Raw genomic sequence first — 14,714 nt, 5'->3', positions numbered from 1 at the left:
TTGTTGTTGGGAACTTAAATTATAAGTGCACTGAGCATTGCGCACTGATGGCGACGCAGGCGGCGAGCGTCTGGAATTTCTCCGAACTACCGCGCACACTTTGCAGTAAAAAGCGTTTTTAGATTTCACCAAGAAATCTAAATCAGCCTGTGATAAGTTCACGCACGATAAGTGAAATATTTGATTGCATTTATGGCAACTAATCTTGGGCTGAGCACGGTCAACTCTATGCCCGCAAACACACGGCATTAATAAAAATAAAATAAGAGAACACGGAGCAGAAAAAAATGCGTCAGTACACGGCGACGACTCACTCTTAGGTGATCTTAGGCAATTTCAATGCTGATTTTAAATTTGGACACTCCCACTGTGGTATTTCCCAAACTTTTTAGTTCAGTTACTTCTCTTCTTTTAGGTAAATGAAGTATTTGAGCTGCTTCTTCGAAAATAGTAGTCTTTTGAGAACCTTGGTCGATTAAAGCTCGCAGTGTGATGTACTCACCATCTGCTGCTTTCACTCTTATTTGTGCTGTTGCTAGGATTTTTATTTATTTGGCTAGTAATGCTCTTTTTCTGTTTAGAGTCTTATAATACTTGCACTTCAGCTCTTTCTTTAAGGCTTCATTAACCAAACGTATCCAGTTCAATAAGAGGATCGAAAGATCAAATGTACAGAAAATACTCTTCAAAATGCTTCTGTACTGTGAGAGTTCACGTTTGACTCTAATCTTCTTTATTAAAATTTCTTTCCTCAATACATTTCTTAATACTAATCTCTTAACTATGTACATACGTATCAGAGAACGGCTTCCGTTGAGCGCAAAAATGTTCATGCACGATCAATACCCGAACTATCAGCACATTCGGCTCAAGCGCTCAAAATGGCATTCGGAAATGTTTTCGCTACTGAGCTAAATTCAGCTCAATTGCGGTAAATTCGTTTCCTTGCTGAGTTTATTCACGCTCGTGTTGAAACAGCTCTACTCAAGCGTTCGCTCATTCGGCTCAACAATGATCGTGTTGAATGAAAACAAAAACACAAAAGAGCAAACTCAACGCCTATGAGCAAACTCAATGGGATTTACTAAACGATTTGCTACCTACTTAGCTACGCTCTTTCGCTCTTAAAATTTATGAACTTTCGTCTTAACTAGCATACTTATTATTCCCACCTACAAACTTTCTTGCATTATATTTATATCAACATGTAGGCATGTATGTAGCAGGCAGATCGACAAACAAAGTAGGGTTTGAAAAGGCATCGAACTATATTACGGTGCATTTATTTTGCATAGAGAAATACATGAATATTTTGTTTTTTGTAGGTATATGGAGCTTTGACTCTTAGGATTAAGAAAATTCAAATTAGGAGAATATATGACATTGGAGTGTAAACATCGCTGGAGCGTATTCTTTGGCCCCACACGTTCAGTAGTGTCCGAAATTACCGCGGTGCGAAATTATTAGTTATTATATTTTTTTTTAATAATTATTGAAGTTTGTGTGAATTTGTGAAAAAAATAAATATAGCGCAAAGCGAATTTCCGAGCAAAACACGGTAAGTTTTGAACTGTTGAAGTGAATTACACGAATGTATGTGTTTCCTGATTTGAAAAAACATATGGTGTACCACTATTAATGTAGGCTTTTTTTAAATTTAGTTTATTATTTTTTAATTGAAAGAAAAATGTCACAACCCACACGAGGAAATATAGGTCGGCGGACGCGTCATGCAAATGCTACGGCATTACAAAGGCGATCACAGACTCCAGATGAACGAGCACAAGCTAATGCATCGCGGCGTGAACGTAATGCACGAAATAGATCTGTTGTACCTGAAATTATGCGTGCTGCTTTTAATTACAACTGTCAGATTAATTACAGTATGTACGGATATATTGGAATAATGGACGCAATATGTCCACATTGTGATGCGGCTAAATTTCCAGGTGAAACGCCCTGCATGTGTTGTGCTAATGGCAAAGTGAGATTGCCACCATTAGAAACTCCACCCGAACCATTGTCTTCATTAATTTTTGGGACTTCTGAAAATTCGAAGCACTTTTTGAGTCATATTCAACAATACAATTCGGTATTTCAAATGACTTCTTTTTCTGCTACTAACATTATTAGAGATAATTTTATGCCAACGTTTAAGGTAAATACTTAAACAGGATTGTCCCAATCAATCTGAATCATAAAAGTATTCCATAGTTTTAAAAATTATTATGCAACATATACCTAAAATTGCATACATGTTGTATGTAGATTCAGGGCCAAATTTACCATCAAGCTGTTTCGTGATTGCCATACCCCGACGCTGATTATCAATGTTTGCAAATTTATTTTATTGGTGATGAAAATCGTGAATTGGATCAACGTTCTGCAATTGCTTTGAATACAAGACGAGAAATTATTTGTGAGCTACAAAAGTTTTTTCCATCAGCATAACGCTTTAGTTCAATTGTTCAAAAATGCTCTTGATCGTATGCCCTCTCATCATCACAAAATCGTAATAAGGGCTGATAGAACACCTTTTGGGGAGCATGAAAGGCGATTCAATGCACCGACAATTGATGAGGTTGCAATTGTAATTCGTGGTGATCAGATTCAATCGCGTGATAGATCGTAGTTACGACGCATGACAATACTCAATAGGTGACGATGGTTATAATATAAATATACCAATGATTGATCCACGAACAGGTAAATAATGTTTTCAGTGTGTTGACATTTCATCATTTGTAGAAATATCTTAAGTCACATTTTCCACTTATTTTAAGGTCTACATATACAGAAAAAAGTTAGTTCCATGAATTTTTATTCTTATCGATTGATGGTTCGTCCACAAGAACAAAATTATATCTTGAGATGTCGTAAACTACATCATCAGTACATCGTTGATATGTACGTCAAAATAGAAACAGAACGTCTTAATTTTATTCGTTTCAACCATGCAAAATTAAGGTCTGAACAATATATTCATTTGCAAGATGCGATAGCGAATGATGCTAATATTAATGACATCGGACGTTTAACTATATTGCCATCTTCGTATATTGGTAGCCCACGGAATATGAACGAATATGCACAAGACGCAATGTGTTATGTAAGAAAATACGTTCGACCGGATCTGTTCATTACATTTACACGTAATCCGCAGTGGGATGACATTAAAAACAATTTATTTGCAGGACAGTCGACAACCGAACGTCATGACATTACTGCGCGTGTTTTTCGGCAAAAATGTAAAGCAATTATGGATTTAATTGCGAAATTATATGTATTTGGGGAGGTGCGTTGCCATATGTACTCAATTAAATGGCAGAAAAGGGGATTGGCGCACGCACATATACTAATTTCATTCATCATTATATTTTCATAAGTGCCTCAGTATTACACATGGAATGTGTCTCCGAAAAAATTTCAAAGACGTAAACAAGGAACAGCAGTTCATGGGCATCCTGGCATTTTCCAAACAGATGCAATTGGCAGAATATATACAGTACATCCAAACAATGTTGAGTGTTTTTATTTGAGATTGTTATTAGTTAACGTGAATGGCCCAAAATCATTTCAAGAATTGAGAACAGTCAACGGTTATTTGTGTGAAACATACCGTGAAGCATGCCAACTTTTGCATTTGTTGAAGCATGACGCTCATTGCGATTCAACAATTCATGATGCATCTATTTGGGCTCATCCTCAACAAATACGAATGCTGTTTGCCGTTATATTATCAACATGTATGCCATCAAATCCACTTGAATTATGGAACAAATATTAACATAATATTGCAGAAGATATTTTAATTCAATTAATATGCGTCATCATGCAAGAAATCCTGATTTGTTGATAAATTTGGAAATGTACAACGAAGCTTTGATAATAATTGAAGATAGGTGTCTACGGATTGCAAATAAAACATTAGTACAATTGGGTATGACCGTACCAAATCGTGACATGCATAATCTGTTTGATCGTGAATTGCAACGCGAGCGGGAATTCAATTCTAATGATTTGCGTTTATTTGTAAAATCGAATGTAACCAAAATGAATATTCAGCAAAAACATGTCTATGACACAATCATGCAAGCCATTTCCAATAATGCAGGTGGGTTATATTTCTTGGATGCACCTGGTGGTACAGGCAAAACGTTCGATACATCACTGATTTTAGCCACTATTCGATCGGAACTTAAAATTACATAGGCACTTGCATCTTCGGGAATTGCTGCTACATTATTAGAAGGTGGTCGGACAGCACACTCTGCATTAAAATTGCCATTGAATACATATACAGGTGATTGAAACTCCAACTTGCCATATTTCAAGAAATTCTGCTATGGCAAAAGTTCTGCGATTAACGTCATTTATTTTATGGGATGAGTGTACAATGGCGAATAAAAAATTACTAGAAGCATTTAATCGAACAATGCAAGATTTACGTGGTAACCAACAGCTTTTTGGTGATGCTTTGATATTACAGCCAGGGGATTTTCGACAAACATTGCCTGTCATTCCTCGGTCAACTCCTGCTGATGAAATAAATGCCTGTTTGAAGTCATTAGTTCTGGAGATATGTACAAAAATTGACACTGAACATTAATATGCGTATTCACCTACAAAATGATCCAGCTGAGTTTTCAGAACAATTGTTACAAATTGGTGATGGCAAAATACAAATCGACAGAACCAACCAATTACGAAATCGATAGATGAATTGATTGAATGTGTTTTTCCAAATATTCGCCAGAATTACAGAAACCATGATTGGTTGACAGAACGCGCCATTTTAGTACCGAAGAACATTCATATCAATGCATTAATTTTCAAATTCAAGCAAAACTCCCAGGCGTAGTCACGACATATAAATCAATTGACAGTGCTATGAATCAAGATGAGGCAATGAATTATCCAAACGAATTTTTGAATTCTTTAGAACCGGCTGGAATGCCACCGCATTGCTTGAATCTGAAAGTGGGTTCTTTGATTATATTATTATTCTTCTTCTTCTTAATTGGCATAGAAACCGCTTAAGCGATTATAGCCGAGTTAACAACAGCGCGCCAGTCGTTTCTTCTTTTCGCTACGTGGCGCCAATTGGATATTCCAAGCGAAGCCAGGTCCTTCTTCACTTGGTCCTTCCAATGGAGTGGAGGTCTTCCTCTTCCTCTGCTTCCCCCGGCGGGTACTGCGTCGAATATTTTCAGAGCTGGAGTGTTTTCGTCCATCCGGACAACATGACCTAGCCAGCTTAGCCGCTGTCTTTTAATTCGCTGAACTATGTCAATGTCGTCATATATCTCGTACAGCTCATCGTTCCATCGGATGCGATATTCGCCGTGGCCAATGCGCAAAGGACCATAAATCTTTCGCAGAACTTTTCTCTCGAAAACTCGCAACGTCGACTCATCCGTTGTTGACATCGTCCAAGACTCTGCACCATACAGCAGGACGGGAATTATGAGTGACTTATAGAGTTTGGTTTTTGTTTGTCGAGAGAGGACTTTGCTTCTCAATTCACCTACTCAGTCCGAAAGTAGCACCTGTTGGCAAGAGTTATCCTGCGTTGAATTTCCAGGCTGACATTGTTGGTGGTGCTTACGCTGGTTCCAAGATAGACGAAATTATCTACGACTTCAAAGTTATGACTGTCAACAGTGACGTGAGAGCCAAGTCGCGAGTTGCGACGACTGTTTGTTTGATGACAGGAGATATTTCGTCTTGCCCTCGTTCACTGCCAGACCCATTTTCTGTGCTTCCTTGTCCAGCCTGGAGAAAGCAGAACTAACGGCGCGGGTGTTGAGGCCGATGATATCAATATCACCGGCATACGCCAACAGCTGTACACTCTTTTAGAAGATGGTACCTTCTCTATTTAGTTCTGCGGCTCGAACTATTTTCTCCAAAAGCAGATTGAAAAAGTCGCACGATAGGGAATCGCCTTGTCTGAAACCTCGTTTGGTATCGAACGGCTCGGAGAGGTCCTTCCCGATCCTGACGGAGCTTTTGGTGTTACTCAACGTCAGTTTACACAGCCGTATTAGTTTTGCGGGGATACCAAATTCAGCCATCGCGGCATAAAGGCAGCTCCTTTTCGTGCTGTCGAAAGCAGCTTTGAAATCGACGAAGAGGTGGTGTGTGTCGATTCTCCTTTCACGGGTCTTTTCCAAGATTTGGCGCATGATGAACATCTGGTCGGTTGTTGATTTGCCAGGTCTAAAGCCACACTGATAAGGTCCAATCAGTTTGTTGACGGTGGGCTTTAATCTTTCACACAATACGCTCGATAGAACCTTATATGCGATGTTGAGGAGGCTAATCCCACGGTAGTTGGCGCAGATTGTGGGGTCTCTTTTTTTATGGATTGGGCATAGCACACTTAAATTCCAATCGTTGGGCATGCTCTCGTCCGACCATATTTTACAAAGAAGCTGATGCATGCTCCTTATCAGTTCTTCGCCGCCGTGTTTGAATAGCTCGGCCGGCAATCCGTCGGCTCCTGCCGCTTTGTTGTTTTTGAGGCGGGCAATTGCTATTCGAACTTCTTCATGGTCGGGCAATGGAACATCTGCTCCATCGTCATCGATTGGGGAATCGGGTTTGCCTTCTCCTGGCGTTGTGCGTTCACTGCCATTCAGCAGGCTGGAGAAGTGTTCCCTCCATAATTTAAGTATGCTCTGGGTATCGGTGACTAGATCACCTTTGGGGGTTCGACAAGAATATGCTCCGGTCTTGAAACCTTCAGTTAGCCGCCGTATTTTTTTGTAGAATTTTCGAGCATTACCCCTGTCGGCCAGCTTATCAAGCTCTTCGTACTCACGCATTTCGGCCTATTTCTTTTTCTATCTGCAAATGCGTCTCGCTTCCCTGTTCAACTCTCGGTATCTATCCCATCCCGCACGTGTAGTGGTCGATCGTAACGTGGCAGGGTAGGCAGCCTGTTTTCTCTCCGCTGCGACACGGCACTCCTCGTCGTACCAGCTGTTCTTTTGCACTTTCCGAAAACCAATGGTTTCGGTTGCAGCTGTACGTTAGGAGTTTGAAATGCCGTCCCACAGTTCCCTTATACCGAGTTGTTGACGAGTGCTCTCAGAGAGCAGGAGTGCAAGCCGAGTAGAAAATCGTTCGGCTGTCTGTTGTGATTGCAGCTTCTCGACGTCGAACCTTCCTTGTGTTTGGTGGCGCGCGTTTTTTGCTGCACAGAGGCGGGTGCGAATCTTGGCTGCAGCAAGATAGTGGTCGGAGTCGATGTTTGGACCTCGGAGCGCACGCACATCTAAAACACTGGAGACGTGTCTTCCGTCTATCACAACATGATCGATCTGGTTGGTAGTTTTTCGATCCGGAGACAGCCAGGTAGCTTGATGAATCTTTTTATGCTGGAATCTAGTACTACAGATAACCATACTTCGGGCCCCGGCGAAGTCAATCAGCCTCAACCCATTTGGGGATGTTTCGTCGTGGAGGCTGAATTTACCGACCGTAGTGCCAAATATACCTTCTTTGCCCACCCTGGCGTTAAAGTCGCCAAGCACGATTTTGACATCGTGGCGGGGGCAGCTCTCATAAGCGCGCTCCAAGCGCTCATAGAAGGCATCTTTGGTCACATCGTCCTTCTCTTCCGTCGGGGCGTGGCGCAAATCAGCGATATGTTGAAGAACCTCGCTTTGATGCGGATTGTGGCTAGACGTTCATTCACCGCAGTGAATGATAGTACTCGGCGACGGAGTCTCTCTCCCACCACGAATCCTACACCAAACTTGCGCTCCTTTATATGGCCACTGTAGTAAATGTCACAAGGACCTACTCGTCTCTGTCCTTGTCCCGTCCATCGCATTTCTTGGACGGCGGTGATGTCAGCCTTTTGTCTTTACGAGGACATCAACCAGCTGGGCAGCAGCACCTTCCCAATTAAGGGACCGGACATTCCAGGTGCATGCCCTCAATTCGTAGTCCCTTATTTCGTTTGCCATGGTCGTCATCAAAAGGGGGTCTCTCATCCGAGGCTGGTTGTAGCTCTTCACTGGGGGTGTTTTTTTACGTGGCGGGTCCCAAACCCAGCGCACAACCCTTGTAGGGAATGTTTCGCCTTCTCACTTTAGCTCGCCTTCGAACGGATGTTCTTAGGCTACCCAGAGGATACTTGGTCAAAGACCGGAAGTAGTGAGCTGCTTGTGCCATGTGTAAAAGAATCGTTTCTGGCCACTCCCAAGTGAATGGCGATCAGAGAACTTTCCTCACTTGCGTGAACTTCTACACATGACTCCATCCTATATTATTGCGAAATATTAATCCACCAAAACTGTGTAATGGCACCAGATTGGCAGTGAAAAATTTATTGTCAAATTTGATTGAAGCTACGATCTTAACTGGTAAATCAAACGGAGAAGTTTGTTTAATACCGCGTATCCCTATGATTCCAACTGATATGCCATTTGAATTCAAACGATTACAATATCCTGTGCGTTTATCATTTGCGATGTCCATCAACAAAGCTCAAGGGCAAACACTTAACGTTTGTGGCGTGAATTTGGAGGAATCATGGCCAACTTTATGTTGTCTGTTCCAGAGTCGGTACCCCCAGCCGTTTGTTTATTCATGCTCAAAATGGAAAAAGAAAACTTATTGTTTATCCAAATGTTTTGGATTAATCTTATTGAAGTTGACATAAAGCCATAACGGCAGTGCATCTATATATATAAAAATGAATGCCATTTTTCGTTGTGACTTTATAACTCAAGAATAGCTAGGAAATAATTAAATACATATTTTTTTTTGTAAATGAGTTTGATTTAATATTTCACTTCATACGTAGCGAAACACGTACCGGGCCGCTATAAACATTATATGTATTCATTGTATTGCTTTCAAAAAATCATAAAGTTCTGCTTATCTGTAACATCACATTCATTGACTGTTAGGCGGTACAAAGTTCGCCGGGTCAGCTAGTATATGTATATGTGTAAATAAGTACTATATTTTTATTGTATACTTCAGATACCAACGTATTGATATTTTACATCTGTTTAGAATCACTGTGTGACTTAATGCATCTAAAGCGCCAAATACACGACACGAACATTTCCGCGAACATTGCTGTAATTTCTGAACGGAACAGACGTGCGCGGAAAAGTAAAATGGACAATAAAAAATTTCTGAGTGAATTTATTGAAATGTATAAATCTTTGCCATCATTGTGGCAAGCAAAAAGCAAAGATTATTGTAATAGAATTAAAAAGAATAATGATTATGCGTCTTTAATCGAAAAATTAAAAGAAGTAGATCCTGATGCCACAAAGGATACAGTTATAAAAAAATAAATAGTTTGCGAGCGCAATACCGGCGTGAATCAAAATAAATATAGTTTAAAAAAACTAAAAAACACGCTTTTAAAGCATATCAAACTAAAAAGTGAAAAATAATTCTTTGTATAAACTAACAATAATAATGAATTAAAAATTCCTGTATTATTGTGAGAAAAGCGTGGAATGCTCGATATATGAAAAATATGTTGTGACATACCACCCCACGCTTTTCTCACAATAATACAGGAATTTTTCCTTCATTATTATTGTTAGTTTATACAAAGAATTATTTTTCACTTTTTAGTTTGATATGCTTTAAAAGTGTGTCTTTAGTTTTTTTAAACTATATTTATTTTTAATTTTTTAGTTTGATGTGAGAAACCCCAAATTTGCTAAAATATGAACTATGACATGTAGTATTGGTTAAGTAAATCGATAATTAGACAGCATTTAATATCTACTCGTAACTTTTCATTGACTAATTGTTATATTATCTTATTTGCGACCAAGTTCCATTGACGACTTTACGAATTATTATTTCTTAATCGAATCATTTCTTCTACAGCTTCACTGTTACAGGGGTTTTACCTGTCAACTTTGAACAGTCTACTTCTTCACTTCGAATTCCGTCCAAAGATCTACAACGACTAAGTGCTACATAAGCTTGTCCAGCAGCAAACAGTCGAGAACCTAGATAAATAACTGCATGATCTACTGTACAACCTTGCATCTTATGAACGGGCGACGCCCAACTCAGTATTATTGGCAACATTCGTCTCTCAGCGATTCCATAGCTGTATTTTGCTGGAAATTGTATCGATATTGGCTTAATTACGTGTTCACCATCTGAGCCGAAATTAATACGTACTGACGGGATGTCTTCTGTACATACTTGGCCCCTGCGAAAATTTGGCCAGATAATTTCTGTAACAAACCCCATATTACCATTCATTAAACCTTTTGACACGTCAATATTCGACCTTAACATCACTTTTGTACCAACGAATATTTTTAATACATTAGGAAGACCTCCTGTTTTATTGATGCCATTCGGTATTACAGTATTTAAGTCCGTATTACCTAAATTTCGTGTAGCGTCAATGAGTTGGTCTTGTGCTTTAATCGTATAAATAACAGTCCCTTTATCTTGAAAGCTCTTCAGAACTTTTTCATTATGTAAAACAAATTGGTCGTTAGTAGGGTAAATCCTTAAAGCTTTCTCAATTGAGAATTCTTCAGTGGTATCTGTTGACACTTTTTCAAGAAGAACTTCAAGATGCTTCGACTTCAACTTTCCAACTCTTAAAGCATTAAGCACATCTATAAATTTCGTATCTTCTTGTCGACGCATGTTTTGTTGGAATTCAACCAGGCGGAATTGTCGCCACAAATTTGTAGCGGGTTTCATATGTTCTGGCTGTTGAAATACTTGATGTCCTCGGACAGGTGGTAACTGTATTAAATCACCAAAGAGTAAGACATTTATACCTCCAAAACAAGCGTCCTGTCTCTTTAGTTGGCGCAAACGAGAGTCGATCATGCAAAGCATTTCATGAGGCACCATAGAAATTTCGTCTATGAACAGAAACTCAACGTTTTGCCATAACTGGCGCATGCCTCTTAAATAATTTCCTGTAAGATGTGGCATGTTAATGATGACGGCGTCTTTTTGTACTGGTAGTTTCAACAGGCTGTGTAGTGTAGAACCTCCGACCAACCGTGCTGCAACTCCAGTAAGAGCACCAACTTTCACGACCAATTTTCCATAACATAGGTTAACTTGGTTTTTCAATACATTAAAGAGAAAAGTTTTTCCGGTGCCTGCTCCACCTGTGACGAAAGTTTTCTCTCGTTTAATATCACCATTAAGTTGATTTTTAATACTCTCTGTAATGACAGTAAACAATTGTTTTTGATCAATATTCATAGCGTGCTGTGCTCTTTGAAATTCGATCATTGCTGTCATTTCTGTGTCCGGTAATTCTTCTTCTATAACTTCAGTGATTTATAATCTCTGGCTGTTCTAAAATTTCAAATGCATGTATCTGATTGAATGCATTTTTTCAAGCTGTTGGTCACGCTCTCGAAATTGGCGCATATACCTGCTCATTTCTTCAAACGATTCATCGTATGTAAAACGCCTCTGCTTTATCGAAACCTTCAAGTAATTCACTTTCCAAACGATAAGGCATATATTGAAGAAGTAAGCTATAGAAAAAGTTGTCGGGATCCGATGTTGCTATAAAATATGGCACCCTAACAACTGCGGGAACCTTTCTCACAACCATTTTGCTCTTATCTAATAGCGTAATCCGTTTCTGTCGAATTGCAATACTCTGTAACGCTGTTCTGCCTTTCTTGTGTTCAGAAAAATGCAGCTTTGAGAACTGTCCCGTAATGGGATATGACAAAGTCTAAATGCACATTCTGCAGCTGATACTTGTCGTCCATGAAGAGTCTTCATACATATGCTGAACAGTTTGCGTGAAAGATCAGTTTCTTCGCGTTGAATTTGCTGTATTGCCTGAGCAATTCCAGAATCTATACCTGCAGGTTCTGCTTTCGATAGGTACTTTGCTATATAGTACTCTATCGCTTCCTTTGATCCGCATGGCTGAATATCCATGTTGCCTGCCCACAGTCTTAGCAACTCTGGGTGGTAATTATTTACCCAAGCATCTTCCTTTCGACGCTTTGTAAACAAATTCTACCTCCGTTACGAAGAAAATCATCTGAAGAATGTGACACAATTCGTGTCTCGTCACATTCTTGGAGTGGAAAATTGAATTGGCATCTTATAGAAGTATTATTTTTTGAACAAGTTTGTGTATGCCGATGAATTTGACATTTTTTAACTAATTCATATAGCTCTGGGTCTTCTTCTTCTGAAGGGATTCTACAGCAACAATTACGATCCAGAAGAAGTTTCCCTTCTTCTGAGTCAAACTCGGGATGATTTTCGATCCAAATCACCATATGAAGGTGAGGACTGCCCCGATTCTGGAATTCAATGCGCCACCAATGATCCTTCAATTTCCGCCAAACACATAATCATTATTTTTTATAAATTTCATTAGAGCATTTACTCTTAACATGAAATGTCGACTCAAAATTATTGGATACTTCTCGATAAGTCTTTGGGTCTCATAAATATCGAGAGTACTGGGATCAACATCAGCCCTACCATCGGCTATTAACAAAGCCTTTCGTTGGACTAGCCAGTTGAGATCATTTGAGCTAAATGTTACAAAGTATGATGGAGGTCCTAAACATCTGATTTGAGCTAATAGTTCATTCAGAGCTGATCTCCAATAAGCTGCCGAACCTCTTAAATTTTTTACATAAATATGGACATCTTCTATTGCTCCTTCTTGATTAATTAATTAATTAATTTTTTTGCCGCATGCAGATATAGTGCTTTTGATTCTATAATATTCAAAGAAGGATAAGGCATAAAATAGATAGTCGTTACGTTGAAATCTTGTGTCACTTCCCAAAATTCTAAACTGAAAGTAGTCTAACGCTGTAATATTTACAGGCCTTTGTTCTTTGAACCGGTTTTTTCCGTAAGGAAACAAGAAGTACCAGGCAAATTCTTCTGCTTTCAGTTCATGTCCGATATTAACAATGTTGTCTTTCGTTTTGCGGTTAATTTCGTTAAGGTTTCGTGAAACCTGTAGTTCATCTTCCACATTGGGTTGCATTACATCAATCGGCGCCATCAAAGATGTCTGCAGTGGAATTAAATGATTAGGTAGTTGATGTTGAGAAGTAATCATTTCAGACGCAGCCGTTACTATCTCAATACTCTGCTGTATTTCTATCTCATCAGGCTCATCTGTTTCATATACAACATCAACGTAATCGAGAGCATACTGCACATTTTTGCTGCCTGTTGTACGTTTACAAATCCTCACAAACTCGTCTAAATGTCGCATTCGATAATGCAGGCTTTTCCATTGTTATCTTTGCTCTAGATCCCTTTTTATCACAAGAATGTGAGTTAGTGAAGTAATATTTGTTATCGTAGTACATCACTCCGAATGATTGTTCATCTGTTATTATTATGCCGGCGCTATGTTTCATGAAAAGATCTTCCAACCCTTGACGAAGAGTGCGTCCGAAGTTTGTTTCATTATTCTTGTCGCTCAAGCTTCCATATATGCTTGGTTCATCGGCAAAAGTGATCTGAAACCGTTTGCCGAATGCGACTAAAACATCTTTTATTGCGTGGAAATTTCGCACCAGTAGGTATCCATCGTCTTCAATACGATAGGCCATTAAATTTCGCTCCGTTTGAAATCGTATATTGCTGTAGATTTGGTCACCCGTTATCATATTCAGGTTGAGGGTGTTTATAAACCACTGTTGTGGTGCAAGAATACTGTCTCTTAGGATGTTAGACAATGCCATCGCACAGCATTGTACACCTGCAAATCCTGATGTGAATATGAGCTCGTTTCCTTGGTGCCATGAAGCACGCACAATTCTCGAAAAATCACATTTTCTTGTGTAAGCACTAGTGTTATTGTTAAATTCAGGAGCTTTTTCTCCATAATATCCTCTTCATTCATTATGACGTTTTGATCGATAGTGACGTCTTTATAAAGGGGATTGTTAGCGACCAACCAATGTAGTGCATCATATACCTTTTGCCTAGATACTGAAAACTGTAATGACAACTATTCCAGCATTATTAGTGGTTCTTGGTAACATGTTCGGAAGTTTTTCAGTAACTTCGAAAATTAATTTTATTAATTTTATAATTTAAACAAGTGGAATAATACGTGAAATCAGCCTTTGATCGGCTTGAGATAATTCCGAAATCACGTCTGGAATAAAGCCTGGATCTAGATTGTTGCAATAAGATTTAGATGGTGGAATATTTTTCATTGAATTCAAATGGGTCTTGCAACGATTGCAAACAACCAAACATTTTTTTTGCTTTAATTCATTAGGCAAATATGTGTTTGCTATAGCATCTACTCGTAAAATCCATCCTTGCTCTGGTTCTGAGGCTCGGCTTTCCGCTGCATGCTGACGCATTTGCTGCAAACGAGCCTCTCTGGCTTGCTTTGGTTCTAAGGCTCGGCTTTCCGCTGCATGCTAACGCATTTGCTGCAAACGATCCTTTCTGACTTCCTCTGGTTCTGAGGCTCAGCTTTCTGCTGCATGCTGACACATTTGCTTTAAGCGAGTCTCTCTGCCTTCCTTCGATTGCTTAGCTCTATAACTTCTCATATAGAGCCTTCTTTTCTCCTTTATTTTCTCTAATTCGCTTAAGTGTTCTGACGCTCTTTCCATTTTTTTTTTTTAATTTATTGGTTTATAATTTTTTAAATTAATTTATTGGTTTATAATGAAAAGATTTTAATCAAATATACTATACGACGCACAGACTTT

The sequence above is a fragment of the Bactrocera tryoni genome, unplaced genomic scaffold (assembly GCF_016617805.1).
Source record: "Bactrocera tryoni isolate S06 unplaced genomic scaffold, CSIRO_BtryS06_freeze2 scaffold_191, whole genome shotgun sequence".
NCBI lineage: Eukaryota > Metazoa > Arthropoda > Insecta > Diptera > Tephritidae > Bactrocera > Bactrocera tryoni.
Note: the sequence above shows the minus strand (reverse complement) of the source record.